Raw genomic sequence first — 12,166 nt, 5'->3', positions numbered from 1 at the left:
CAATTAATGGATCATTGATCTGCAGTGTCAATAGGATGAAACTAGAAGTACTTGGAGCATTTTATGAATACTGTACATTGGCTTGATTTTGACATGTTTCCTCTATAAATATGCAGGGATAAATCAATACTGACTTGGACAGAGGGGAGGGGGAGAATATAATTATTTACCCTTTAAGAACAGAAATCTTAAAAGAAAGTTAGCACTGTATACAGTCTGCATCTTTCTTATTTACCTCCCTCCCTCTCTTCCCTGACATAATAAAACAGGTATTCAAGGTTTTCCGATCCTGCACAAATACATCTTAAAACATGTTCATTGATTTAGATTTAAAACAGATCATTAATCAACTATACTGTTAAAAAAATATAAAATGCTATCGTTTGCTCTGAACAAACAACACAGGTTAAGATATTTGGAGACAGTTGTGACAGGAGGCACAGAAGCCCTTAAAATAAAGACCAAATAGAAATGCAACATTAAATTACCTGATGACTTGAGAAATGTATTTGTTTACTGCAATTATATAGCATAGTCTTTTGCAAAATACTTTAATAGTATACTCATTACATTTATATTGATTTACAGTTGGAAGGCAGTAGCTTGCAATATGAATTAAATTCATTATTTCTCAACTTCACCATACTGAAAGCAATTTGCTTTAAAATAAAGAAAAATAATCACCAGTAAGATACAACTTAGTGGTGCCTAAGAACCAAACCACTACACTTATTTAAATAGAAATATTTTATTTTCATAAATTTGAAACCATATAATTTCATTTCTCACAACCTAGTTAGATATGTACTATAGACACCATTTTAATCTTAGATTTCACTGCTTAATAAAGTAATAAATGAAAGCTTCCTACTAGAATGATAAAGCAGTGAGTTAGCACTAGCACATAAAGGATGAGCACCACATTGAGCACTGGGGCAATACATACTGCTTAAAGATTTTATTGCTTCAAAGATGAATCAGACTTGAGTCATGGTTTAACCCCAGCCGGTACCATGCAGTCGCTTGCTCACTCCCCACCTCCCCTGATGGGATAGGGAGGAGAACTGGGAAAAAAAAGGTAAAACCTGTGGGTTGAGATAAAAACAATTTAATAACTGAAATAAAGTACAATATAATAATAACAACAACAACAATAATAATAATAGTAACAGAAAGAGATAACAAAAAAAAATAAAACTCAAGGAAAAAAACCCACCAAAATAAATGATACACAATACAATTGCTCACCACCTGCTGACCAATGCCCAGCCAGATCCTGAGCAGTGTTACACACACACACATGGCTAACTCCCCCTCAGTTTATATGCTGAGCATGACCTCATATAGAATGGAATATCCCTTTGGCCAGTTTGGGTCACCTGTCCTGGCTGTGTCCTCTCCCAATTCCTAGTGCCCCTTCCAGCCCTCTTGCTACCAGAGCATGAGAAGCTGAAAACTCCTTGACTTAGTATAAACACTGCTTAGCAACAACTGAAAATATCAGTGTGTTTTCAACATTATTCTCACACCAAATCCAAAACACAGCACCAGCTACTAGGAAGAAAATTAAGTCTGCCCCAGCTGAAACCAGGACAACTTAGTACCAATATGAAAAAATCCTGCTATGGTATCCCACCTGATATTAGAAAAAAAAATTGAGACAACTAGCCTCACAGTCTACCTTCCCTGGGACAGGCTTGTCAGGTAGAGAATCCTCTATCCTCTCTCCACCTGTCTGAACACAGTGACTTAAGGGATAGGAGGGAATGGCAACAAGTTCCTGCCTGGCACAGCAGGCTCATCTCCTCTGTGATTACCCCATACCCTTGCATAACAGGTACAAGTCTCTGCAAGTAGAACTGAATAATGATGAAGACAATGGTTCATCTAGGTTGGAGGAGTCACCAAGGTTAAGTTGGCCTACGTCCTGTGTCAAAACCACTTACATAAAGAAAAAAGATGAGTCATTGTCATAGGAGACTCTCTCCTGAAGGGAACAGAAGGCCCAATATGCAGACTGGATCCACGTCTTAGGGAAGTCTGCTGCCTCGCTGGGGCCAGGGGGCGAGGGTTAAAGTTGTGAAAAAAAAGCTTCCTGCCTTTGTACAGCCTTTGGATTATTATCCATTATTGATTTTTCAAGTAGGCAGCAATGAAGCTACAACAAGAAGTCCAAAGGCAATCAAAAGAGAATTCAGGGCATTGGGATGACTGGTTAAGAGATCAGGAGCACAAGTAGTGTTCTCCTCCGTCCTTCCAGTTGCAGGGAATGGTGGAGGAAGAAACAGGAAGAACCAGCAGATCAATACCTAGCTCCGAGCCTGGTGTCACTAACAGAATTTTGGGGGTTTTGATCATGGGTTGGTTTACACAAAACTGGGCCTAATGGCTACAGATGGGGTACACCTGTCTCAAAGGGGGAAAAGTATCTTTGCACAGGAGTTAGCAGAACCCACTGAAAGAGCTTTAAACAAGATTTGCGGGCAGAAGGGATAAAATGAGGCTTGCTAGAGATAAGGCTGGGGACAGCACACCAATGTTTCAGGGACTGCATACTAGCAAGGTCCTTCAGTCTGCCATCTCAGTGGAGGCAAGGGATGGAGATCCATGCAGCAGCAAAGACACAATAGTTACTGATGTGTTAGAAACCATGAAAACACATATGAATTAGGTCTTCTCCCCCCCAAAAAAAGTGGCAGGATCAATAGCCCAGCTGAAGTGAATCTACACCAATGCATGCAGCATGGACAACAGGAGGAGCTGGAAGCCATTGTGCAGCTGAAAAGCTATGATATAGCAGCTATCACAGAAACCTGGTAGGATGACTCACACAACTGCAGTGCTGCAATAGATGGCTATAAACTCCTCAGAAGGGATAAGCAAGGAAGGAGAGGTGCTGGGGTAGCCCTGTATGTTAAGGAGTGTTTTGACTGCCTAGAGCTTGATGGTGATAAAAGGGCTGAGAGTTTATGGGTAAGAATCAGGGGAAAAGCCAACAAGGCAGATATCATGGTGGGAGTCTGTTATAGACCATTCAACCAAGGGGAAGAGGCAGATTAAGTATTTTATAAGCAGCTGGGAGAAGTCTCACAATTACTAGCCCTTATTCTCATGGGGATCTTGTTCTTCAACTTACCAGATGTCTGCTGAAAATACAATACAATGGAGAGGAAACAGTCTAGGATGTTCCTGGAGTGTGTGGAAGATAATTTCCTGACACAGTTGGTGAGTGAGCCAGCTAGGGAAGGTGCCCCACTGGACCTGTTGTTTGCAAACAGAGAAGGACTTGTGGGTGTTGTGATGGTTGGAGGCAATCTTGGGTATAGTGATCATGAAATGATAGCAGTTTGGATTCTTGGAGGAGGGAGGTCAGCAGAACTGCCACCATGGACCTTCAGAGGGCAGACTTTGGCCTTTTTAGGGGTCTGGTTGACAGAGCCCCTTGGGAAGCAGTAGTGAAAGGCAAAGGACTGCAGGAAGGGTGGGCATTCTTCAAGAATGAAATCTTAAAGGTGCAGGAGCAGGCTGTTCCCATGTGCCAAAAGACTAGCCATCGGGGAAGAAGACTGGCCTGGCTGAACAGAGAGCTTTGGCTGGAACTCAGGGAAAAAAGGAGAGTTTATGACCTTTGAAAAAAGAGGCAGGCAACTCAGGAGGACTACAATGATGTCATGAGGCTATGCAAGGGGAAAATTAGTAGGGCCAAAGCCCAACTAGAACTTAATCTGGCTACTGCAGAGACAATAAAAAACATTTCTGTAAATACATTAGCAACAAAAGAAGGGCTAAGGAGAATCTCCATCTTTAATTGGATGGGGGGGGGAATGAACACAAAGGATCAGGAAAAGACGGAGGCACTTAATGCCTTCTTTGCCTCATTCTTTAAAAATAAGACCAATTGTTCTCAGGGTACACAGCCTGCTGAGCTGGAAGACAGAGATGGGGAGCAGAATGAAGCCATCATAATACAAGGGGAATAATGGTTAGTGACCTGCTACACCATTTACACACAAGTCTATGGGGCCAGATGGGATCCATCCAAGAGTACTGAGGGAGCTGGAGGAAGTGCTCACTAAGCCACTTTCCATCATTTATCAGCAGTCCTATCTACCCTGGGAGTTCCCAGTGGACTGGACTAGCAAACGTGACACCTTGGGGTGCTGGTCAACAGCCAACTGAACATGAGCCAGCAGTGTGCCCAGGTGGCCAAGAAGGCCAAGAGCATCTTGGCTTCTATCAGAAATAGTGTGGCCAACAGGACTAGGGAAGTGATTGTCCCCCTGTACTTGGAACTGGTGAGGCTGCACCTCAAATACTGTGTTCAGGTTTGGGCCCCTCACTACAGGAAAGACATTGAGGTGCTGGAGCATGTCCAGAGAAGGGCAAAGAAGCTGATAAAGGGTCTAGAGAACAAGTCTTATGAGGAGTGGCTGAGGGAACTGTAGTTGTTTAGTCTGGAGAAAAGGAGGCTGAGGGGAGACCTTATTGCTTTCTCTCTACAACTACCTGAAAGGAGGTTATAGCAAGGTGGGTGTCGGTCTCTTCTCCCAAGTAATAGGTGATAGGACAAGAGGAAATGACCTCAAATGGCACCAGTGGAGGTTTAGATTGGATATTAGGATAAATGTCTTTGCTGAAAGGGTTGTCAATCATTGGAACAGGCTACCCAGGGAAGTGCTTGAGTCACCATCCATGGAGGTATTTAAAAGACATGTAGCCATGGCACTTAGGGACATGGTTTAGTGGTGGAATTGGCAGTGTTAGGTTTATGGTTGGACTTGATCTCAAAGGTCTTTTCCAACCTAAATGATTCTATGATTCTGTGATATATGGTAGGGAGAGAGGGCAAATTAATGGAATGGGAAAAGCAAGCAAAATCTCATTTCCCAAATTTGACCAGTGTACTAAGACTAATATTATTTTACCTGTAGTCAATTACTTCAGGGCATATTTAAAAATTCCCACTTTGACTACTCTTTCCTTTTTCTTGAATAGAGCCACAGTTACTCAATCAATACTCCTGCAATAGGGGCCTCTTTTCTGTCCAGTATGTTATGTGCCTGCCATATAAAAATCTCTGACATCATGGGATCTCTGGAACTGGTTCTAACAGATCTAATATTATCTCTTACTAAATAATAATATGTCACATACTGATTAGCTAATGAGCTATGGTCTAGATCTTCTAATACACCCAATTCTGACTGATTTCAGTGTGCAAGAAACAACATTGTTTTTCATACCTAGTTCCTACTATTATTTACAATAGCAGTTCAGTCTGTAAGCACCTATAAGGATGAATTTTCAAGTGAGAAATAACTGGATATAACATTGTCCTCATGTTTTCCACTGACATCAGATTCCTATGTATAATCCTGTACCCACACAAATATCTTCCTGAGTGTATAAGCCTACATATTCCAATACTGACCCTTACATTAGCAGACTTCGCACAAAACCCTCTATCAAAGCACACTGTTTAGCTGTTGGACTTTGTTCTGTTCCTTGATGAAAATATCAGTACTTTCCTAACATTTACCTTTAAGAAGCTGGAATAGTATAGCTACTTAGAGAAATTAAGTAATGATGTCTTGGCAGGCTGTAACTTAGTGGGCCAGAATCCTCATTTTAATAACTATTACAATTTATAAAGAAACAGAATCTTTTCAGACTGCTCTTTTCATCAACAAAATGTTTTAATCTACTAGACAGATGAACATTTTCCTACTAGCCCACACTGAGTTTGCTCATGTGTAATAACTAAGATATAGGAAAAAATACTCTTTAGTGAAAGTGGGTTATATTTAGTTTCAATTTTAGCAAATTGTACCAGTTTTTCATTTTATGCTTAGGTAGAAGACTTTTATTCATGCTAAATATACCACAAAATGGTGACAAAAACCTATTCAACAGATATATTTATAGAAAGGCTGAGCATGTTGACTTGTTCATATAATTTGCTTAAGAAGTGAAACAGTTTTTTAGTGCTGAATCCATAGGATCTTTTACTGTAAGGCATGAAGCACTGCTTCACTCTGTATTTTGTAACATTGAGCACAGTGCTAAAGAAAAAGATTATTACAAAGACCATCCAGACTTTCACAAATTGATGTGTTTTCTCTCCAACATTCATAGGGTGCTGCTCTTGATGTAATATTGGTGCCAGGCACACACAAATTAAATGATCATAAAGAAGGCCATAATTAAGCCATAGAATTCTCACCACTACCAATGCAAAGATCAGTGTGCTTGCTGTTTATTTGGGATAATTAATACTTCAAATTGCTTGAAAAATCTAGGAATCACTATCACCATTTTAATCTCAACTTCTACTGAAAATTACTTGTATTAACATAGATGACTCATGCTGAAACACTGCAGAAAAATACAATATCGCCAGATTATGCAGTCTTCCAACTGCTCTCCTATAAACCTAAACTCCCCATATGCTAGCCCCTGCAGATGAAGGCCTGGCCTGAGTAGACTAAGCGATAATTAAATGAAATCAGTGTTAAAATTAATGACTAGAGGTGACAGGACTAAAAGCCTCCCACATGAAAAAGCTGGTAACTCGTTAAAGCATTCATGAATATGACTGTTCCATACTGTAGCTTTCCTACTCTGCCAAAGTGATATATTTGAAGTGTAATAATTAAAACAATAATTCCCAACAAAGTGGGAATTATGAGAGATTTGCCATCATAAAGTATTAAGCAAACTGCAGTAAAAGCCAAAAATGTTCAATTATGATATAATTATCTGAATGACATTATTACTGTTATAAAGTCTGTTAAAAGTATAAAACTCTCCTATGAGATGGATAAAATATGCATCGCAGGGAAATTACTTGAGTGTAATGCTGCTTAGTTGAACAATGTTATACATGAAGTATAAAAGCCAAAGTTAGGATTCAGGCATTGCTCCAGAATTGGGCTTGTCACTCCTAACTATTTGAGAAAAAAAAAATTATGCTTAAATCAGAAACACAAAAAAATGAAGTGCTGTGGCTTCTGAAAAGTTGAGGATGAGATTGAGACTGCTTTCACAACTACAGATATGAGATGGGAAAGCTCCTACTTGACAGGTAGCAGAAAAGGATGTAAGAATCATTTTCCTGCATGAGATCAGGGATCTGTCTGGGCCCATACTCTGTATGCAACAGCAGCAGAGATGCTTTTACAGGAGAAGCAAACAAGGAGGGATGTTTGCTGCAGCCCATTTCCATCCAAATTCCCCAATATTCATGGCTGCTGGATTGAGACTACTAGAGGCAGTCCCTGCCCTTTTCCTTTAGAAACTGCTTGTGGATCTGTTGTATATGGATTTGTCTCATCTCTCTCTCCAGCTGCTGGTAACTGCCTTGCCTCCACTGCCTCTTACTGCAACAAGTTTCAGAAGATCTGTGTGAAGACAACTTTCTTTTATTTGTTTTAATTAAACTATTAGGGAAGTTTGGGTTTAAGTGCTCCCTATATCTAGGGCTGTAGGATTTACTGAATACAGTTCTTCATTATCTACAACCTTTCAATTTTGTAAACTTTAAGCAGATCCTCCCTCAGCCTTCTCCTTCCCAAATTGAAGAGATCCAGCTTTTTCAGCCTCTCCTCATAAGGCAGCTGCTCCATCACACCACGATCATTTTAGTAGCCTTTATACCTCATTCCACAATGTCTTCCTTGAGATACAGCTAATGAGCATTGCATATGGCACCCCAGATGTAGGTCATCAGATACACAGCAATAACATACTTTCCCTTTGGGTCCCAGCCTTGCATCAGATCAAGTGAAGGGAGAAACAGCTGCAGTGCTACTGTCTCTAAGGTCTCAGAAGAAAAATCCTTGGGCACTGGTTTTCCTACAAAGGCCTGCCAAAATCCTACACTATCCCTCTGAACTTAGAAGAGGTGTGAAACATGCAAATGACTCTAAGAAACCCTCTTGCTTAATTTGCAAAATGATGAAATGGGTTGTTTGGCCTTTACCCCAGCTTCTTTTTTTTAGAGGCAAGTGAAGATATTCTAGAACAATCTGCTGAGCCCATGTTACATACCTAAGGAAAAAAACCCCAGACCTAAAGGTCCTATATAGTAAGCCTTCTGCATGTCTCTAAATATAAGGGAATACCCTCATATTTTAAAAAAAAAATCATTAATTTATATACATACATTCATATAGCCTATATAATACTTTTATTAAACTAAAGGAGAACATGAAATTTTGTGGGCTGCTTTATAGACACCATGTGGAAAGTATGTATGGTGGTTGCATTCCTGAGGTCGCCCATACCTTCATTTGTACTCTTGCTATTTTTTTTTTTAATTATTATTATTACATCCCTGTACTCACTCTGGTCTCAATGATTTTGTGACACTTGCTTTGATTTTCCAAGATCTTCTACACTGGTGTTAAGAAGTTTTCTCATTCCAAATTTGGTGACAGGTTTGGCGACCCAGATGGGACTCTGCTTCTGAATCTCAATGGATCCACGGGATAACAGGACCTCCAGCTGGTACCTTGGGGAGAACCTCTGATCCCTGGACCAACGAGGTCTGAGCAAGACCCCTGGAAGGTAAAGGCATTCCTTTATTGGAACAGGAAAAGGGTGGTTGCCTGCCCATAAGGTGCGCAGGGTTGTGCTGTGGCTGCCCATAAGGCACACAGTGTTGTCCTGTAAAGAACGGGATCCTTGAAAAGGGGGGTTGCCTGCCCATAAGATATGGCGAAAGCTCCTCAGAGTTGGGCTATAAAGGTACCTATAGGGAAGGTTTTAGTTCTGCTAGACGAAAGTCTGTGGAACGATTTTGTGTGCAGTTGTGGTTTTGGTTGGTATTTTGGTTGGTAATTGTGGGGTAGAGTCCCGCTGCATACAATAGTGGTTTTCATCTTGGAACGGTATTGGATATTGAGACTTGGATTATGTTTTAAGATTAAATTTTTTTATAAGAATGTATGTGTAAGTGAATTGTCTTGGATTCTTGTATTGTCCTATTTAAGGTGGGTTTTTTGTTTATTTTAATCTGTGTTTACTATCATGGGAACCGTTCAATCTGTTGAAGGAGGTATTTTAAAGAAATCTCCTTTGGGATGTTTATTGAAGCATTGGGGAAAGGTGGGGGAAAGTCCTCTCACTTGAAAAACACTCACAGAATATTGTAATCATTGGTGGCCAATGTATACCCTTAATGACCAAGAAAAAAGGCCAAAGAATGGAACTTAAAGATACAACACCATATTGCAATTGACGTTATTTTGCAGATGAGAGGGAAAATGGGATGAACTCTCATATGTACATTTATTTTTCACATTAAGAAATCATCCAGAATGGAAGAAAGAGTGTGGAATAATCCCATGAGATCCTATGGTTTTGGCTTTGGAAAAAGAAGGGGAAGGGAGGAATTTGTAACGTTGTTTGGCTTGTAGCATTGGAAAAAGATGTTTGAAATGTGATAGGGAAGAAGAGGAAGATTTAGAATTTATGGTGGCTCCTTATCAAAGATTAGGAGATCCTGATGAGAATCTAGGTAGGAACTTGGATGAAGGAGAAGGTAGGAGCAAGAGAGAGGGAGGGTATGGATCAGAATTATTTAGTCCAATAGCAGGTAGAACTAGAGAACAACAGAGGGAGAAGTTTTTCAAGATCCCCTTTGTCAAGCAGTTGGGAATAACGGGCCAGTGACAGTTAAAGTACCATTCTCAATTACCGATTTAAAATCGTGGAAGGAGACTGCAGGAATATATAGGGAGGATCCAGAAAGAGTGGAGAAAGTATTTGAAACTATAATTAGAACTCAGGATTCGGATTGGATATTTGAAACTATAATTAAAACTCAGGATTCGGATTGGATATTTGAAACTATAATTAAAACTCAGGATTCAGATTGAAATGATTTATAGGTTTTACAGATATTAGACACATTATTAGATGGAACTGAGAAGAAAATGATATTACATACCACAAGGAAGCAAGTAGAAGGGATACATGCTACTGGTAACTTACAAGGGACAGTGGATTAGAATTTCCCCTCTATAGATCCAGGGTGGGACCCAAACCAACACGGACTGCCAGAGTTAATAACAAAGTATCAAAGACGGATATTATTTAGCATTCCACATGCTATGCCAAAGGCAATCAATTGGTCCAAATTGTATGAAGTGAAACAAGAGCTGAATGGCTTTTATGAAAAGGTTAAAAATAGCTGCTATAAAATATAGTAATTTAGATCCAGAGAATCCAGATTAAGCTATTCAATTAATCTATATTTTTATAGGGCAATCATCCCCAGATATAAGAAAGAAACTTCAAAAATTAGAAGGGGCAGGTTGCCTCCTTTCACACAATCTATACAACCCCAGGTAGCAGAGGACCAATGTGCAATTTGTAAGGAAAAGGGACACTGGAAGAAGGAAAGCCCTCAGGTCAGGAACTTGTATCCTGCTTTGCAAGCCATTAAGTTGATGATATTAGATGATGAGTCCTGAAGGGGACTGAAAGAGTCATGCCCAGCTGAACCCCTGGTTATATTAATGTTGGGGAACATTGAGATAGAATTTTTGGTAGTTACAGGAGCTACTTACTCTGTACTCAATACTTGTAGAGGAGGTCTTAGTTGAGAGGCTGTAAATGTTGGTGTCACAGGGAAAAGTGAGAATTGACCCTTCCTGCAACCCTTAAAATTTAAGTTAGGAAAGCAATGGGTAACTCACCAATTTTTATATATGCCTGAATGCCCAGTGCCTTTGATGGGAAGAGATTTATTGAGTAAGCTAGATGCACAGGTAGTCTTTACTAATGGGGAAACACAATTGTTAATACCTGAATCAAAAGTTGTGGAGGCAAAGATTTTTATGTTACAGACTACACAGAGATCAAAGGAAGAAATCCCTGAAGAAGTAGAAGGTGCAGTAACCCCTTTGGTATGGGCTAGTGGAATCCCAAATTGATCCAAGTTGACTGAGCCAGTAAGAATCATTTTAAAGTCTGAAACAAAACCAGTAAGACAAAAACAGTATCCTGTTAAGTGGGAGGATAGGAAGAGTTTGGAATAGTTAATATTGAAATTTTTAAATTATGCATTGTTAGTAGAACGTGAATCAGAATATAACACTCCAATATTGCCAGTAAAGAAACCGAATGGGGAGTATAGATTAGTTCAGTATTTAAGAGCCATAAATCAGCTTGTTCAAGATATTCATCCCATGGTAGCTAACCCATATACCTTGCTGACATTCTTAGAGGAAAAACATAAGTGGTTTATGGTGCTTGATCTTAGGGATGCTTTCTTCTGCATACCTCTAGACAAAAGTAGCCAGGCAATATTTGTCTTTGAATGGGAAAGCCCATCACTGGACACAAAGCTCAACTTACTTGGACAGTATTGCCACAAGACTTCAAAACAGTCCAACAATATTTGGCAATCAGCTGGCAAAGGAATTGAAATTGTGGAAAAAAGGACAATCTGGAAGGATTCTCCTGGTTTTGGATGGGATGGAGTTACCTGTCATCTTAGTAGCTAGTACAGTGCTGTGTTTTGGCTATGATATGAGAACAATGTTGATAACACACTGATGTTTTTAGTTGTTGCTGGGTAATGTTTATACTAAATCAAGGACTTTTCAGTTTCTTGGGCCTTGCCAGCCAGAGGGCTGGAGGAGCACAAGAGACTGGGAGGGGACACAGCCAGGACAGCTGACCTGTACCAGCCAAAGAGGTATTCCATACCATGGAACGTCATGCTTGGTATATAAACTTGGAGGGTTAGCTAGGGGGAAATGGTTGCTCGGGGCCTGGCTGGGCATCAGTCAGCGGGTGGTGAGCAGTTGCACTGTGCATCACTTGTTTTCCTTTCTCCCTTTTCCTTTGGATTTTATCCTCTCCCCCACCTTTCCATTATAACTGTTGTTGTTGCTGTTGTTATTATTTTTACTGTTGTTGGTGTTATTGTCATTGTTCTTACCTTTTTATTCTGTTTAAATTATTAAATTGCTCTTATCTCAACTCTTGAGTTTTACATTCCTTTCTTATTCTCCTCTCAACCCCTCCAGGTGGGGGGGAGTGAGCTGCGTGGTGCTTGGTTGCCAGCTGGGGTTAAACCACAACAATAGTATTACAGTATGTGGATGATATTTTATTGGCTGCAGAAACCTGGGGAGAATGCTTGCAGATGACT

At 40.1% G+C, this 12,166-nt stretch overlaps 1 pseudogene; it reads right to left on the bottom strand.

The window, feature by feature from the left end:
• Positions 1-12,166, bottom strand: part of LOC129783067 (transducin-like enhancer protein 4) — a 42,759-nt pseudogene that overhangs the window by 27,863 nt on the left and 2,730 nt on the right.

Source organism: Falco peregrinus, chromosome W (assembly GCF_023634155.1).
Source record: "Falco peregrinus isolate bFalPer1 chromosome W, bFalPer1.pri, whole genome shotgun sequence".
Lineage (NCBI taxonomy): Eukaryota > Metazoa > Chordata > Aves > Falconiformes > Falconidae > Falco > Falco peregrinus.
The sequence above is the reverse complement of the archived record's forward strand: the minus strand, read 5'-3'. Positions and strand labels throughout refer to the sequence as shown.